The sequence below is a fragment of the Papio anubis genome, chromosome 18 (genome assembly GCF_008728515.1).
Source record: "Papio anubis isolate 15944 chromosome 18, Panubis1.0, whole genome shotgun sequence".
Classification (NCBI taxonomy): domain Eukaryota; kingdom Metazoa; phylum Chordata; class Mammalia; order Primates; family Cercopithecidae; genus Papio; species Papio anubis.
Genome location: NC_044993.1, coordinates 18055911 through 18073105, shown reverse-complemented (window position 1 = coordinate 18073105; position 17195 = coordinate 18055911). Strand labels below are relative to the sequence as shown.

At 38.6% G+C, this 17195-nt stretch overlaps 1 long non-coding RNA gene across 1 annotated transcript in view; it reads left to right on the top strand.

The window, feature by feature from the left end:
• Positions 1–8742: 8742 nt before the first annotated feature.
• Positions 8743–17195, top strand: part of LOC103880538 — a 230711-nt gene continuing 222258 nt past the window's right edge. Inside the window, exon 1 of the long non-coding RNA XR_004179647.1 lies at positions 8743–9237. This is a non-coding gene — a long non-coding RNA (uncharacterized LOC103880538). The remainder of the gene's footprint in view (positions 9238–17195) is intronic.

Here is a 17195-nt window from a genome sequence, read left to right as displayed (position 1 = left end):
ACCTCTCAGATTTACCTCCAAAATAGATCCCAAACTTGACTACTTCTCCTCACCTCCAGTGCTTCCACTTAGTCCTAAGGTATTTCTTTCTTTCTTTTTTGAGACAGAATGTCGCTCTTGCCGCCCAGGCTGGAGTGCAATTTCGTAATATCAGCTCACTGCAATCTCCACCTCCCAGGTTCAAGCAATTCTCCTGCCTCAGCCTCCCAAGTAGCTGGGATTACAGGCACCTGCCACCATGCCTGGCTAATTTTTGTATTTTTAGTAGAGAGGGGTTTTCACCATGTTGGCCAGGCTGGTCTCGAACTCCTGACCTCAGGTGATCCGCCTACCTCAGCCTCCCAAAGTCCTGGGATTACAAGCATGAGCCACTGTGCCCGGCCACTATTTTTTAAAATTTTAATTCAATTTAATTAATTAATTTAGTGTCAAAGTCTTGCTTTGTCACCTAGACTGGAGTGCAGTGGCGCACTGTAGCTTCGAACCCCTAGGCTTAAGTGAACCTCCTGCTTCAGCCTTCTTAGTAGCTGGGACTGTAGGTGTGTACCAGCATACCTGGCTAATTTTTTATTTTTTGTAGAGACAGGATCTCATTATGTTGGCCAGGCTGAGAGTCCTAAGGTCTCTTGGTCTCTTATTTAGACTTCCCTAATAGCCTCTCAACCTGTCTCCCTGCTTCCACTTTTACCTCCTAAAGGTCTATTCTTCACACAGAAGCTAGGGTCAGCCTTTTATAATCAAAGTCATATTATGTTAATTCTCTGCTGAAAACCCTCCAGTGTTTTCCCTTTATGTTTAGAATAGCAACATTGGTGCATGCTTGTAGGCCCAGCTACTTGGGAAGCTGAAGTGAGTTGGAAGGATTGCTGAAGCTCAGGAATTGGATGTTGCAATGAGCTATGACCATGCCACTACACTTAAGCCTGGTTGACAGAGACAGACCTCATCTGAAAGAAAAAAAAAAAAAAAAGTGGATTGGTCGTTTCAAAATTACTTCCTTTGCAAAGGTTAAAATAGGCGGTACTTTTTTTTTTTTATCATGCTGGCTAACACTAGCCTATTGGAGATTTGGCTATTATCTGTCTCCTGATTTCTTGGAAGGTCAGATAAACAACTTAGTTTTGGCTTAGTGGCATGGAACTTCAACATGAGTAAATCCATTTTGGTTTGGTCTGTTGAGCCTAGTGAAGGAGCTCTGTCCAAAACAATGGACACCTATAAGTTTAATTTAACAACATGTTTACCTGCATTAAGAATATATTATGTGGCCAGGCGCAGTGCCTCACGCCTGTAATCCCAGCAATTTGGGAGGCCAAGGCGGGCAGATCACAAGGTCAAGAGATCGAGACCATCCTGGCCCATCTCTGCTAAAAATATAAAAATTAGCTGGGCGTGGTGGTACGTACCTGTAGTCCCAGCTAATCGGGAGGCTGAGGCAGGAGAATCACCTGAACCTGAGAGGCGGAGGTTGCAGTGAGCCAAGATCACAGCACTGCATTCCAGCCTGGTGACAGAGCAAGACTGCATCTCAAAAAAAAAAAAAAAAAGACAATACATTATTTATTATTTCATTCTGTTTCCACCTTTGTTTTTCCCTCCTTTGTTTCACATTTAATTTATATTCTGTTGTTATTTAACATATTATTTCATTCTGTCTTAAATTCTTTCTGAAACAATTTTGGATATAAATGTGTAAACTTGAAGTTGTAGCATTACCTACAGAAGTTTAACTGGCAAACAAAACAAGATCAGTTCTTTTTTCTGTAGTCTTTTTTTTTGTTTGGACAAGGTCTCGCTTTGTCACCTAGGAGTGTAGTGGTGTAATCACAGCTCACTGCAGCCTCTACCTCCTGGGCGCAAGGAATCTTCCAGCCTCAGCCACCCAAGTAGCTGAGACTACAAGTACGTGCTACTATGCCTAATTTTTTATTTTTTATTTTTTATTTTTATTGAGACAGAGTCTCACTATTTTGTCCAGGCTGGTCTTGAACTCCTGAGCTCAAGGGATCCTCCCACCTCAGCCTCCCAAAGTGCTAGGATTACAGTTGTGAGCCACTGTGCCTGGCCAATAGTTATTATTTTTAATTCAATAGAAAAAAACCATAGTGACATTAATAAGTTTTAATGTAAAAAGTTATTGAAGATAATTTGACTTTTTAGAGTAGTGAACTTCTGTGTGTTTAACACACTTTTTTTGGAACTTTCATTCCCCATTCATATGTTTCACATACCTCTTTGTCCCATGTGTGTACTTAAGGACTACCTAGCTATTCAAGCTGGATACGGTTCCCCACCCACCTAATCAGAGTTCATTTGTCCAAGAGTGGACATATAATTTATTTGGGCCAATGAGAACCTTCCCTGACAATTTTGCATTTGAGACTGAAAGATTATGCTTAAAGTTATAATATGTGCAACTCTCTAGCTCTAGGCAGCCATGTTTTTCTTTATGTGGAAAAAGCCATTCTGCAGTGAGGAAAGATTAAGCTAGCCCATGAAAACAGATGTGATTTTAGAATAAAACCTGCCATAGTCCCAACTGTGTCTTTGTCCACTTTCTTGTCTTTGTATAATACTTTTCAATAAGGTACTCCAGTGTTGTTTTAGTAAATTCCTCTTTTTGCTTAAGCAAGTTCAAGATAGTTTTGGTCACCAGAAGAGTCCTTACTAATAGTTATTTATGGGCAAGGTTGGTAGCAGGAAGTACATGTGGGTAAGGAATCCGTATGCTATCCTAAGCTGCCTAAACCTGGGAGCCTGCTCAAATAGTAGCTTTTATTTCTCGAACCAAATTATGAAGATATGCAAGTTGATGAGTAGTTAAGAGTATGTAACAGTTTTTATCGAAGCCATTTTCTCCAAGCTTAGACTATTTCAGAATTTTCTGTTGTTTAATATTCTCATTTCAATCCAGTGCCTAAGCTTTTATAGGAGGTAATAAAATCAGAGATTATAATGTCAGGCTCTATTTGGTCATTTAGATGAAAGGAAGTCCTTGGAACAGAACAAAGTTGTGTCATGTGACTAAATGTTAGCTAAGTCTCTAGGGACAAAGCTTTTATCACTGGCCGAGTGTAGCAGCAAGAGCTTTCCTTTTCTCTTGCAATCAGCACTTTGTGTTTAATGTTTAAAAATCTTTGGCAAACACAACAGAAGAAAGGTTGTAGATGTTACCTTTAATTGGACTTTAAAAATTAATACAGCATAACAGTGTTCTGGTTTTTGCCCTTTTGCCATTGACCAGATGAAGAGAACCCAGAATACTTTTCTCAGCTCTATCTTTAAAAAGGCAGTGGTATTAAGAAGAAATTATTTGCTCTTAATGGTACTTTGACTAGATGCATTTTTGAGTTTTGTTTTTTGTATACATAATCTATGTACAATAATATATAATGGTTTTTATATAGGAGAGGGATTACTCAATTAAACATAACAGGTGATCACTAGACCTCATTTCTACTCGTCTCAGTTTCTTCAAACAAAGATTCTAGATTCAGGAAAACTGACCAATTTGATTTTTTTTTTTTTTTTTTTTTTTTTTAGACAGAATCTCGCTCTTGTCGCCCAGGCTGGAGTGCAATGGCGCAATCTCAGCTCGCTGTAACCTGTGCCTCCCAGGTTCAAGCAATTCTCCTGCCTCAGCCTCCTGAGTAGCTGGGATTACAGGCACTTGCCACCACGCCTGGCTAATTTTTGTATTTTTTTAGTAGAGACAGGGGTTCACCATGTTGGCCAGGCTGGTCTCGAACTCTTGGCCTCAAGTGATCCGCTGGCTTCGGCCTTCCCAAGTGCTGGGATTACAGGCGTGAGCCACTGTGCCCAGCCGCATATTTGATTTTTATCTGCTCTTCTAAGCCCTTGCCACCTTCTTATGGAGGTACGAATGAAACACTAAAACAGACAATAACAACTAGTCTTGATAATCTACAAAGTGAAATGTTAACTTTCCAGTTTTTCAATTAACTAAAATTAACTAAAAGTTAAAACACATATTTCTTCTGTCTTCAGAATTAGGTTGCTGCCACTAGAAAGTAAACTAGGGTCTTGAGAAAAAATGACTTTTGACTTCTTTTTGGGATTAATGTTCCAAGCCACTAGTCTATGCTATATGTTCTTTCATTAAGAAAGTTTCTCCACCACTTGGGTGCTCTTATGGTTTCCACCAAGACAGAAGAGGCCAGGAAATGAACTTCACTTTTCCCAGGATATCTGCACTAGTATTAGTATTCCTTTGCTGGTACCAGTTCAGTCTGTTCAGAGATCCCCATCTGCTGGTCAAGCCCCCTACACAATAAAAAATAACAGTGCAACAACAAAATACAACATTGGAAAGCTCAGTTGTAATAATACAAATAAAAAACAACCTAGCATAACAACAAATTACATAGCATTTACATTGTATTAGATATTAAATGTAGAGATAAAGTGGATGAGAGGGTGTACATAAGTTACATGCAAAGAGTAAACTATTTTATATAAAGAACTTGGATATCCATGGATTTTGGTATCCTTGAGGGTCCTGGAACCCAGCAGATCCTGAGGGATGAGTGGATTCTACAAGTTCCTTTCTGTTGTTTATAAGCCATCACTCCTCTATTCTTTACTAAAAATAATTTCCAAAGATACAACTAACTTTCAACAATATGACTATTTTTTCATGAGGTCACCTTATACCAATCTCCAAGTTACTCCTTTGTGTTAAATATAAAGCCTCATACTGGGTAGTAGTTCCCCCTAATCTCATATCTTGGTATTTTTCTATAATAAATGCCATCACTGGTCCAGTGGAGATGGGCTCCTGGTTGGGGCTACTTTGCCAGTTTTTCTTTCTTTCTTTCTTTCTTTCTTTTTTTTTTTTTTTTGAGGCGGAGTCTCGCTCTGTCACCCAGGCTGGAGTGCAGTGGCCAGATCTCGGCTCACTGCAAGCTCCGCCTCCCGGATTTACGCCATTCTCCTGCCTCAGCCTCCCGAGTAGCTGGGACTACAGGCGCCCACCACCTTGCCCGGCTAGTTTTTTGTATTTTTTTAGTAGAGACGGGGTTTCACCGTGTTAGCCAGGATGGTCTCGATCTCCTGACCTCGTGATCCGCCCGTCTTGGCCTCCCAAAGTGCTGGGATTACAGGCTTGAGCCACTGCACCTGGCTTGTGTTTTGTTTTTTAGAGACAGAGTCTTGCTCTGTTGCCCAGGCTGGAGTGCAGTGGCCGGATCTCAGCTCACTGCAAGCTCCGCCTTCCGGGTTCACGCCATTCTCCTGCCTCAGCCTCCCGAGTAGCTGGGACTACAGGCGCCCACCACCTTGCCCGGCTAGTTTTTTGTATTTTTTTAGTAGAGACGGGGTTTCACTGTGTTAGCCAGGATGGTCCCGATCTCCTGACCTCGTGATCCACCCGTCTCGGCCTCCCAAAGTGTTGGGATTACAGGCCTGAGCCACCGCGCCCGGCCGCCAGTTTTTCTTTCTTTCTTTCTTTCCTTTTTCTTTTTTTTTTTTTTTTTTTTTTTGAGACCGAGACTCACTCCATCACCCAGGCTGGAGTGCAGTGATGGGATCTCAGCTCACTGCAGCCTCTGCCACCTCCCAGGTTCAAGGGGTTCTCGTGCGTCAGCCTCCTAAGTAGCTGGGATTACAGGCATATACCACACACCCGGATAACTTTTGTATTTTTAGTAGAGTTGAGAGTCTCACCATGTTAGCTGGTCTCAAAACTCCTGACCTCAAGTGATCTACCTGCCTCAGCGTCCCAAAGTGCTAGGATTACAAGCATGAGCCACCACACCCTGCCAGCCAGAGTAATTTTTATCAATGCTACTACTGCACCCTTGGGTTTAAGTCTTCCTTGTGTACTTGTACCACGGAGAATGTTTCTTTCACGTCCCTGGCTCAGTAGTAGACTGTTTTTTTTCTTGTTGCTTGATGCTTGCTAGTCTGGTAGTGGGTACCAAGGTAGATATGGTATTGTCCTGGTTTGACTTGAGCCTTAGGTAGGCCCTTGTGTACCTGAGGCTTGTGGGTGGGAATTTCTTAGTGATTCTGCTGCTTGCTAGCCCTTAGGAGATCTCTAATGTTATAGATCTAGGATAGTTTGTTGCCTTTCTCTGAGTGGCTTAAGGCTTGTGTTCTGTCAAGGGAAGGATCAGGGTGTTCCTGCAGCAGTGACCACTTGCCTCTTCTGAGCCTATACCATAGAGGGAAGCTTTCTCCAGTCTCCCTCTCTGCCCCGGTCTATCTTGTGAGCACTCAATAAAGGTTCATTTGTATAAATTCCCTATGAATCTGTGGTTCACAGGGTTTTTATATTTTTACAGTAGCCCACATTTGGACTTTAGTAGTTTGTTAAAACTTTAGCTGGATTCCTCTTACTAATTTCTCCTATGTTATTTTAGTGTCCTATCCAAAGTAAGTCAGTGCTCAGATCATACATCTCCTTAGAGGCATTTGTTTCTCCTTAGGTTCCAGGTTGGTTTGTTTCCCTGTGAATTTAGCTCCAGGAAGTCCAAGGAAAGTTATGATTTGTACATTGGTCAGTCTTTTCTTGTTAGTTTGAGAGAGATGTCTTTTTCCTAGCTTTGTACATCCTAAGTGAAAGCTGCTTTAAAAAAAAAAAAAAGACAATTTATTTACTCATTATCTCTGCTTTCTTACTTTTCATTGTATTCTACTCTCTTATAGTGTGGCTTATGACACTCTCAAATCTGCCAGAACGTTAACAATAACCTCCTTGTTTGAAATCTAATGGACCTTTTCAAGTTTATCTAGTCTACCTCTCTGGTACATGTGACACTGTTAATCATTCCCACCTACCTTTAAATTGATAACACATTATGCTGCTTTTATTTCTTCCTCTTGCTGTTCTTCTTAGTTTTTAATCTTCTATTTTAAAACAGAAAACCAAATAATATGTTACTTATTTCATATTATTGAAGTAATTTAATTTCTGTTAATACAAATCTTAAAAACATGAAAGAATAAAGAAAAAATCACTCATAGTGCTACCATTCAGAGATGACAACTATGAACCTTCTGTCTAAATAACCAATGGTTTTACTAAGTATTTCACATAAAGACATTTTAAAAATCATGCATTTTGGCCGAGCGTGGTGGCTCACACCTGTAATCCCAGCACTTTGGGAGGCTCAGGTGGGCGGATCACCTGAGGTCAGGAGTTCAAGGCCAGCATGGTGAAACCCCATCTCTACTAAAAATACAAAAATTAGCTGGGCATGGTAGTGGGCACCTGTAATCCCAGCTACTTGGGAGGCTGAGGCAGGAGAATCACTTGAATCCGGGAGACGAAGGTTGCAGTGAGCCAAGTACAGTGACCATTGCACTCCAGCCTGGGCAACAAGAGCAAAACTCCGTCTCAAAAAAAAAAAAAAAATCATGCATTTTAGCTGGCCACAGTGGCTCACTCCTATAATCCCAGCACTTTGGAAGGCCAAGGCAGGCGGATCATTTGAGGTCAGAAGTTAAGAGACCAGCCTGGCTAACATGGTGAAACTCCATCTGTACTAAAAATACAAAACTTAGCCAGGCGTGGGATTAAGTTTTAATCCCAACTACTTGGGAGGCTGAGGTGGGAGAATCGTCTGGACCCAGGAGGTGGAGGTTGCAGTGAGCCAAGATCACACCACTGCACTCCAGCCTGGCAACAAAATGAGACTAAGTAACAAATAGATAAATAAAAATTTAAAAATACATTATGCATTTCATACTTTCATACCTGGATTTTTTTTCAGTAAAGTTTATTTCACATGACATTTTTCTGAGCTATACAACTCTTAAACATTAAAACACTCATCATGCAAATGTATCACGATTTATTGGAACAGTCGTATAACTGGAATTATAGGTTATTTCTAATTTTTCCTGAGAGAATTTAGTAAAAGTTTTTCTATAGATAAACATTACTTACATATCTCTGATTTTTTTGGTTTTCTCAAAGTGACAGTATTGAGTCAAATGTTGTTATATAGTTTTAAAATGTGCTTTTCTGGTTTTTAAAACTACATAATGGATAGTGGTTGATGGGGTTTTTTTGTAACTGCTTTATTGAGATATAATTCACAAATCATTCAATTCACCCATTTAGAGTATAAAATGTAATGGTATTTAGTGTATTCACAGAGTTGGGCAGCCATCACTACAATCAATTTTAGAACATTTTCATTACCTCCAAAAAGAAATGCCCTACCCATATTCACCTCAACCCCCTGCCACCCTCTATCCATAGGCAATTACTAAGTTACTTTCTATCTCCGTGGATTTGCTTATTCTGGACATTTCATATAAATGCGATTATATAATATTTGGTCATTTGTTTGTTTAAACCTACAGATCAATTTTAGAATTGTCATCTTTACTAAGTTGAGTCTTACATTTTATGAACATGGTATGTCTCTATTTAGGTCTTTGATTTTTTCATGAGTACTTTTTAGTTTTCAACATACATATTAGTACCTGTTTGGCTACACTAATACCTGTATATTTTAAAATAACTATTTAAATGGCATTATTATTTTTATTATTGTCATCATCATTTTAGAGACAAGTTCTCACTCTGTCACCCAGGCTGAAGTACAACGGTGAGATCATAGCCTACTGCAGCCTCAAACTCCTGGGTTCAAGTGATCTCCCCACCTCAGCCTTCTAAGCAAGCTAGGACTACAGATATAGACCACCATGCCTGGCTAATTTTTTAATTTTTTGTAGAGATAAGGTCTTGCTCTATTGCCCAGACTTATCTTGAACTTCTGGCCTTAAGTGATCCTCCTGCCTTAGCCTCTAAATGGTATTATGTTTTTAATTTCAGTTTCCAATTGTATATTGCCAGTGTAGAGACATAAAATAAATTTTATTTTGTGTTGACCTGTATCCAGTGATCATGTTTGCTCACTTACTAGTTCTAGCGTTTTGTTGGTTTTTGTCCTTTGTTTTTATAGATTTCTTCGCATTTTCTACATGAGACAATCATGTCCTCTGTGAATGTACAGTTTTATTTCTTCTACTCCAATCCTTATGGTTTTGGTTTTTTTGGGTTTTTGTTTTTGTTTTTTTTCTCTTTATTGATTTGAGTAAGACTTCCTTAGGACTGGTGGTCAGAGTGTTCATGAAACAATGAAATAAAAGGCATCTAGATTGAAAAGGAAATCCCAACTGGTTTTTTTTTTTCTTGTAGATATGGATAAGCTGATTCTAAAACTTACAAGAATGGCAAAGAAACAAGAAGAGCTCAAACTGGTTAGTACTTTTTTTGTTGTTATTGTTTTGAGACAGGGTCTCAGTGCTCAGTCTGTTGCCCAGGCTGGAGTGCAGTGGTGCAATCATGAGTAACTGCAGCCTCAACTTCCTGGGCTCAAGCAATTCCCCGACCGATTAGCTGGGACTACAGATGTGAGTCACCATGCCCAGCGTTTTTTCTTTTTCTTCTTTTTTTTTTTTTTTTTGTTGTAGAGACAGCATCTCACTATGTTGCCCAGGCTGCATTGCATTTTGTACATCTTTATCTAATTACTTTTTTTTTCTTTTCTTTTTTTTTTTTTTTTTTTTTGAGATAGAATCTTGCTCTGTCACCCAGGCTGGAATGCATTGGTGCGATCTTGGCTCACTGCAGCCTCCACCTCCCAGGTTCCAGTGATTCTCTGAGTAGCTGAGATTACAACTATGCCCAGCTAATTTTTGTATTTTTTGTAGAGATGGCATTTTGACATGTTGATCAGGCTGGTCTTGAACTCCTGGTCTTGTGTGACCCGCCCGCCTTTGCCTCCTAAAGTGGGATTACAGGCGTGAACCACCGTGCCTGGTCAAGTCTCCATTATTAGGAGGAAGACAATTAGTCCTTAACTAATAGGTATTATTAGCTATAGATCATCTGTAAATTCCCTTTGTCAGGACCGGTAAGTTCCTTCTATTCTTAGTTTACTGACTTTTTATTATGGAAATAACCTGTGTTTTGTCAAGTGCTTTTCTGCATCAATTGGTTTGATCATGTGGATTTTTTTCTTTAAACTGTTGGTAGACTGATGATTATATTGATTGATTTTTAAATAACAAACTAGCCTTGCATTCCCTAATAAACCCCACTTGGTCATGTTTATTATTCCTTTTATATATTTCTGGATATGACTTGCTAATATTTTGTTGAGGATTTTTGTTTGTTTGTTTTGTTTTGTTTTTTGAGACGGAGTCTCACTCTGTTACCCAGGCTAGAGTGCAGTGGTGCTGCAAGCTCCACCTCCCAGTTTCTCGCCATTCTCCTGCTTCAGCCTCCTGTGTGGCTGGGACTACAGGGGCCCGCCAACACCTCGCTAATTTTTTGTATTTTTAGTAGAGACAGGGTTTCACCATGTTAGCCAGGATGGTCTCGATCTCCTGACCTCGTGATCCTCCCGCCTCGGCCTCCCAAAGTGCTGGGAATACAGGCATGAGCCACTGTTCCTGGCTGAGGATTTTTATGTGTATGCTTATGAGAGGTATTGGCCTGTAGTTTTCTTTTATTTTAATGGCTTTGACTGGTTTTGTCACCTGCAGTGTATGGGATCTGCCAAATCACATTGCCTAAGTGACACAACTGTTATCTAATAACGTCAACCTGATGTGGAGCTCTTTATGCTCTGTGCCCCCCTCAAAAGAAGCAACCTTCCACATCCACTGATAGTGGGTCTGAGCAGTATTCTCAAATACTGCATCTGTTCTGAAGAAGTTTACCACATTTTATACATTTTCATTAGTGTTGGAGGTACAAAGTGCAATACATTTTTCTAATTTGGAGAAGAGATCCAGCATGTTCTATGCTACTGGACCCCTGAAACCTTTATCATTGGGGCAGGATTCTCTATCTTTGTGTTTGGTCTCTTCCTGCTTGGAGTACATTTTTTTTTTCTGCTAAGTATCCAGTATATTTGGTACTTCTGGTGAATCAGGTTTTGATGAATATGATGCCATCAACATAGTGGACCAATATCATGTTACTTGAAATGTTCAGATAGTTCAGGTCCCTTTTGACTATATTGTGATGGCAGAATTAACATAGTCTTGGGAGCAGGACCATGACAGTATATGTCAAGTAGACAAACTATGCTTCACATGCCACATCTGGCCTGTGACCTCTTTTTATGCAGCCCATGAGCTAAGAATTTTTTAGAAACCATTCTAAATGTTTGAAAAAGTCAGAATAGTATTTTCTGGTATGTGAAAATTTTGTAAAATTTAAGTGTCCGTAAGTAAAATTTTATTAGAACACATTCATGCCCATTTGTTTACATATTGTCTATCGTGGTTTTCTTGCTACAATGGGCAACGTAGTTGTGATGGAGACTATGTTGACATTCTTCTCAATTTGCACTCTTCCACAGCACACTACAAGTCTCAGTGATGTAGTCATAACTTAATGACATATCAAGAGTCACACATACCATTGTCATGTGTTTTAAAAAATTACCAGTGAATATGCGTTATGTTAAATCAAGAAAAGAGAAAGTGGATTTGAGTGTTACACTTTTAAGACACAATGGAATGTGGATAATTTTTATTGAATTAGATGTCAAAGTATTGTATTTATTATGCAGTGACATTATAGCTATGCTAAAATAATATATGTCAACTTTACCAGACTAAGCTCTCAGCACAGTGTTTTCAACTCATAGGAAAGCAGTGGTCAAAAAAGGTAGAAAACTTCAGATGGGATATCTCATGAAGCATAATTTAGTCACATACACAGACACACAAATGGGCTGAGTGTGGTGGCTCACACCTGTAATCCCAGCACTTTGAGGGGCTGACACAGGTGGATCACTTGAGTCTAGGAGTTTGAGACCAGCCTGGCCAACATGGCAAAACCCCATATCTACAAAAAATACAAAAAAATAAGTTACCCGGGCATGGTGGCATGTGCTTGTAATCCCAGCCACTTGAGAGACTGAGGTGGGAGGATCACTTGAACCCAAGAGGTGGAGGTTGCAGGGAGTTGATATTGAGCCACTGCACTCCAGCCTGGGTGACAGGGTAAGACCTTGTCTCAAAACAAAACAAAACAAAACACAACAAAAAAATGTAAATGAGGATGCACCAAAGTAAGTTCCTAAGTGGTGCTTTTGTTAGCCAAGCAAGGAAAATCATTTACTGATAGTGAGTTAATTAAATTGTGTTTGGTTGTAGTAGCTGAAGATATATATCCTGAGAAAATTAGCATTTAAAAGATTGTTAGCCTTTCCATAAGGAAAATTGAGGACACTGGGAACACCACCAATGGTCAGTTATAAAACAAGACCAAAAAAAAAAAAAAGAAAAAGAAAAAGGCACATGAGTTCCTTGACTCTTGAATAGTCTCTTTGAGACAACTACAGGCAAAATGTATAAAAAACATTAATATAGTATAACCTGAAGTGGAATCTGCTAAGATGTATTATAACTGTTAGTGGTAAAGATATATGTGAAGCAGAAAAAGACTTAGTTGGACAAATTTACAAAAGCCATATTTAAGCCATAGTTATTCATTGTATTATTTATCAGCAGGTACTTTGTGGAAAATATTTGAATCTCTTTTTTGTGTGTTATTGAACCAGTAGTGTTAACAGTGAACTTCAGTGTTTATGCCAATTTAAACATCATTTGTTCTGTGAATTTTTGTCCAAAAGAGAAGCCGACTATCCTGAATTTATTTACCACACAAAAGTTCAATGCCTTTGTAATTGTAAAGTTTTATTTTGAATTTTTGAGCTCAGGGCCAAGACTGAAACTTTTCTAAGTAAGAAGAATCTCTCTCAAACAATATGTCAGACAATGAATGACTCTGAAATTTTTTTTTTGCTACAGACTTAATAATTATTTTAATTAATTCAATAGCAAATCACAGTTATGTGCTGCAGTAGAGTCATTTCAATGTTAACTCACATTGTTTGAATCAGAACAAGAAGTGGGATCTATCATTCTCATATGAATTCGGAGTGAATATATTTTCCAAGCAATTCCAGCTCCAGCAAGAGTTTTTGGACCTTGATTCAAGTGCAAAGGAAATTTCTATGTTTAAAATCCATTTAACTTTGTGATTGAGCAGCTTCCACCTAACTGTCAATTGGAAGTGATTAATATACAATGTAATGAAATGTTAAACTGCAATTATCAAGAAAAGAATCTAATCTAATTCTATGAATGCCTTCCAATTGATGAATATGCTCAATTAATATCATATGCTCATGACTGATATCAGTATTTGGTAATATGTATCATCTTTGTTAAAGACGTTTTCAAAGATTAAATGTGTAAAATCTCATTACAGATTAGCTTTAACAGGTGTACGTTACAATTAATTTTAATAATTGGGAACACTAACTTTGTACCCCCATTTTAGCAAAATGTTATCTCCACACAAAAAGGATTCTGTTCGTATTAGGAGACTTGTATTTTCAAAAAATTATACTAAAATATTATTAATATGTTTTGAACTTAATAAAAAGTTTGAGAAATGTGCATTTTTTGGATAATACAAATAAGTGCCTTTATCATATCCTCCATTTTGCCTCTTGGCTCACCAAGCTTAAAATATTTACTATCTGGCCTGTACAGATAAAGCTTTGACAATTCCACCATATATTATTTTTTCTCTATATATTAAGTTATATTGTTTTTTCAATGCATCCTTCCTCTGATTCTCCTTTCTTGTGAATAGATATTGAAAAGAATGCAATCTCCAAATCAATAGATGCACAGTATGTACCAAAGGCCGTGTTAATTTACTAATTATAGTTTCTTCTCTAAATACCACATCTGGCACAACAGCTACATTCAGTATTACTGTTTGGCTAAACTTACAGTAGTTCATTGTTTTCTGCCATAATTCATCCAGTTTTTATAGAAATCTGACCTGTGGATTAAATGGGGATGAGATGAGGACTACCTGCCTATATTATTCACAATTCTCCAGAGAAACAAAACCAATAAGATGTGCATATATAAAGAGATTTATTTTAAGGAATTAGCTCCTGTGATTATGGAGGCTGGGCCAGTCCAAAATCTGATTGAGGAGCCCAGCAGGCTGGAGATATAGGAAGGGATTGCATTAGGAGTTATACCTGATGTAAATGATGAGTTGATGGGTGCTGACGAGTTGATGGGTGCAGTACACCAACATGGCACAAGTATACATATGTAACAAACCTGCACGTTATGCACATGTACCCTAGAACTTAAAGTATAATTAAAGAAAAAAAAAAAAAAAGAGTTGCAAAGGGAGTCAGCTGTAGACCCAGGAAGAATTGATGTGCAAATGAGGTCTGAAAGCAGTAGGAGAGAGAATTCCCTCTTGCTCCAGGGAAATCAAGTTTTTGTTCTCTTCAGGCCTTCTCCTGATTGGATAAGGCCTGCCCACGTGATGGAGGGCAATCTACATTACTCAGAGCTCACAAATTTGAATGTAAATCTCATTCAGTAACTCTCTTAGAAACATCCTGAATAGTGTTTGATGAAATATCTAGGCATCATGGCCCAGACAAGTTAACATATAAAATTAACCATTAATCCTATATACTTTACATTTCTGAAGGGACGTCTGATCTCTGCATATCCTTTAGGGATACAATGCTATTTTTTACTTACTATCTGCTATTTTTTACTTACCATTTACGTACTAATGGTTGGGGCATTTTTAGGAACTTTACTAATTAATTATATTTGCTTTGACTCCACAGGTCAGGACACCAAGGTAAGGGTTCTACCAACTGCTACTATGTCCATTCTGGTTTTGTTTTTTATTTTTTATTATACTTTAAGCTTTGGGATACCTGTGCAGAACATGCAGGTTTGTTACATAGATACACATGTACCATGGTGGTTTGCTGCACCCATCAACTCGTCATCTACATTAGGTATTTCTACTAATACTATCCCTATCCTAGCCCCCCACCCACCAACAGGCTCCGGTGTGTGACGTTCCCCTCGCTGTGTCCATGTGTTCTCGTTGTTCAACTCCCACTTATGAGTGAGAACATGCAGTGTTTGGTTTTCTGTGCCTGTGTTAGTTTGCTGAGAATGATGCTTTCCAGCTTCATGCATGTCCCTGCAAAGGACATGAACTCATCCTTATGGCTGCATAGTATTCTATGATGTATATGTGCCACATTTTCTTTATCCAGTCTATCATTGATGGGCATTTGGGTTGGTTCTAAGTCTCTGCTATTGTGAACAGTGCTGCAATAAACATAGTGTGCATGTGTCTTTATAGTAGAATGAGTTATAATCCTTTGGGTATATACCCAGTAATGGGATTGCTGGGTCAAATGGTATTTCTGGTTCTAGATCCTTGAGGAATCACCACACTGTCTTCCACAATGGTTGAACTAATTTACACTCCCACCAACAGTGTAAAAACATTCCTATTTTTCTACATCCACTCCAGCATCTGTTGTTTCTGACTTTTTAATGATCGTCATTCTAAGTGGCATGAGATGGTATCTCATTTTGGTTTTGATTTGCATTTCTCTAATGATCAGTGGTGATGAGCTTTTTTTCATATGCTTGTTGGCCACATAAATGTCCTCTTTTGAGAAGTGTCTGTTCATATCCTTCTCCCACTTTTCAATGGGGTTGTTTGTTTCTTTCTTGTACATTTGTTCAAGTTCTTTGTAGATTCTGGACATTAGCCCTTCGTGAGATGGATAGATTGCAAAAATTTTCTCCCATTCTTTAGGTTGCCTATTCACTCTGTTGATAGTTTCTTTTGCTGTGCAAAAGCTCCTTAGTTTAATTAGATCCCGTTTGTCAATTTTGGGTTTTGTTGCCATTGCTTTTGGTGTTTTAGTCATGAAGTCTTTGCCCATGCCTATGTCCTGAATAGTATTGCCTAGGTTTTCTTCTAGGGTTTTATGGTTTTAGGTCTTACATTTAAGTGTTTAATCCATCTTGAGTTAATTTTTGTATAAAGTGTAAGGAAGGGGTCCAGTTTCTGTTTTCTGCATGTGGCTAGCCAGTTTTCCCAACACCATTTATTAAATAGGGAATCATTTCCCCACTGCTTGTTTTTATCAGGTTTGTCAAAGATCAGATGGTTATAGATGTGTGGCATTATTTCTGAGGCCTCTGTTCTGCTCCATTGGTCTTATATATCTGTTTTGGTTTACCATGCTGTTTTGGTTACTATAGCCTTGTTGTATAGTTTGAAGTCAGGTAGCATGCCTCCAGCTTTGTTCTTTTTGCTTAGGATTGTCTTGGCTATACGGACTCTTTTTTGGTTCCACATGAAATTTAAAGTAGTTTTTTTTCTAATTCTGTGAAGAAAGTCAGTGGTAGCTTGATGGGAATAGCATTTAATCTATAAACTACTTTGGGCAGTATGGCCATTTTCACAATATTGATTCTTCCTATCCATGAGCATGGAATGTTTTTCCATTTGTTTGTGTCCTCTCTTGTTTACTTGAGCAGAGGTTTGTAGTTCTCCTTGAAGAGGTCCTTCACATCCCTTGTAAGTTGTATTCCTAGGTATTTTATTCTGTTTGTAGCAGTTGCAAATGGGAGTTCACTCATGATTTGTCTCTCTGTCTATTATTGGTGTATAGGAATGCTTGTGACTTTTGCACATTGATTTTGTGTCCTGAGACTTTGCTGAAGTTGCTTATCAGCTTAAGGAGATTTTGGGCTGAGACAGTGGGATTTTCTAAATATACAATCATGTTGTCTGCAAACAGAGACAATTTGCCTTCCTCTCTTCCTATTTGAATACCCTTTATATTTTTCTCTTGCCTGATTGCCCTGGTCAGAACTTCCAATACTATGTTGAATAGGAGTGGTGAGAGAGGGCATCCCTGTCTTGTGCCAGTTTTCAAAGGGAATGCTTCCAGTTTTTGCCCATTCAGTATGATATTGGCTGTGGGTTTGTCATAAATAGCTCTTATTACTTTGAGATATGTTCCATCAATACCTATTTTACTGAGAGTTTTTAGCATGAAGGGATGTTGAATTTTATTGAAGGCCTTTTCTGCATCCATTGAGATAATCATGTGGTTTTTGCCATTGGTTCTGTTTATGTATGGATTATGTGTATTGATTTGTATATGTTGAACTGGCCCTGTATCATTCCAAGGATGAAGCTGACTTGATCATGATGGATAAGCTTTTTGATGTGCTGCTGGACTCAGTTTGCCAGTATTTTATTAAGGATTTTTGCATCGATGTTCATCAGGGATATTGGCTTGAAATTCTCTTTTTTT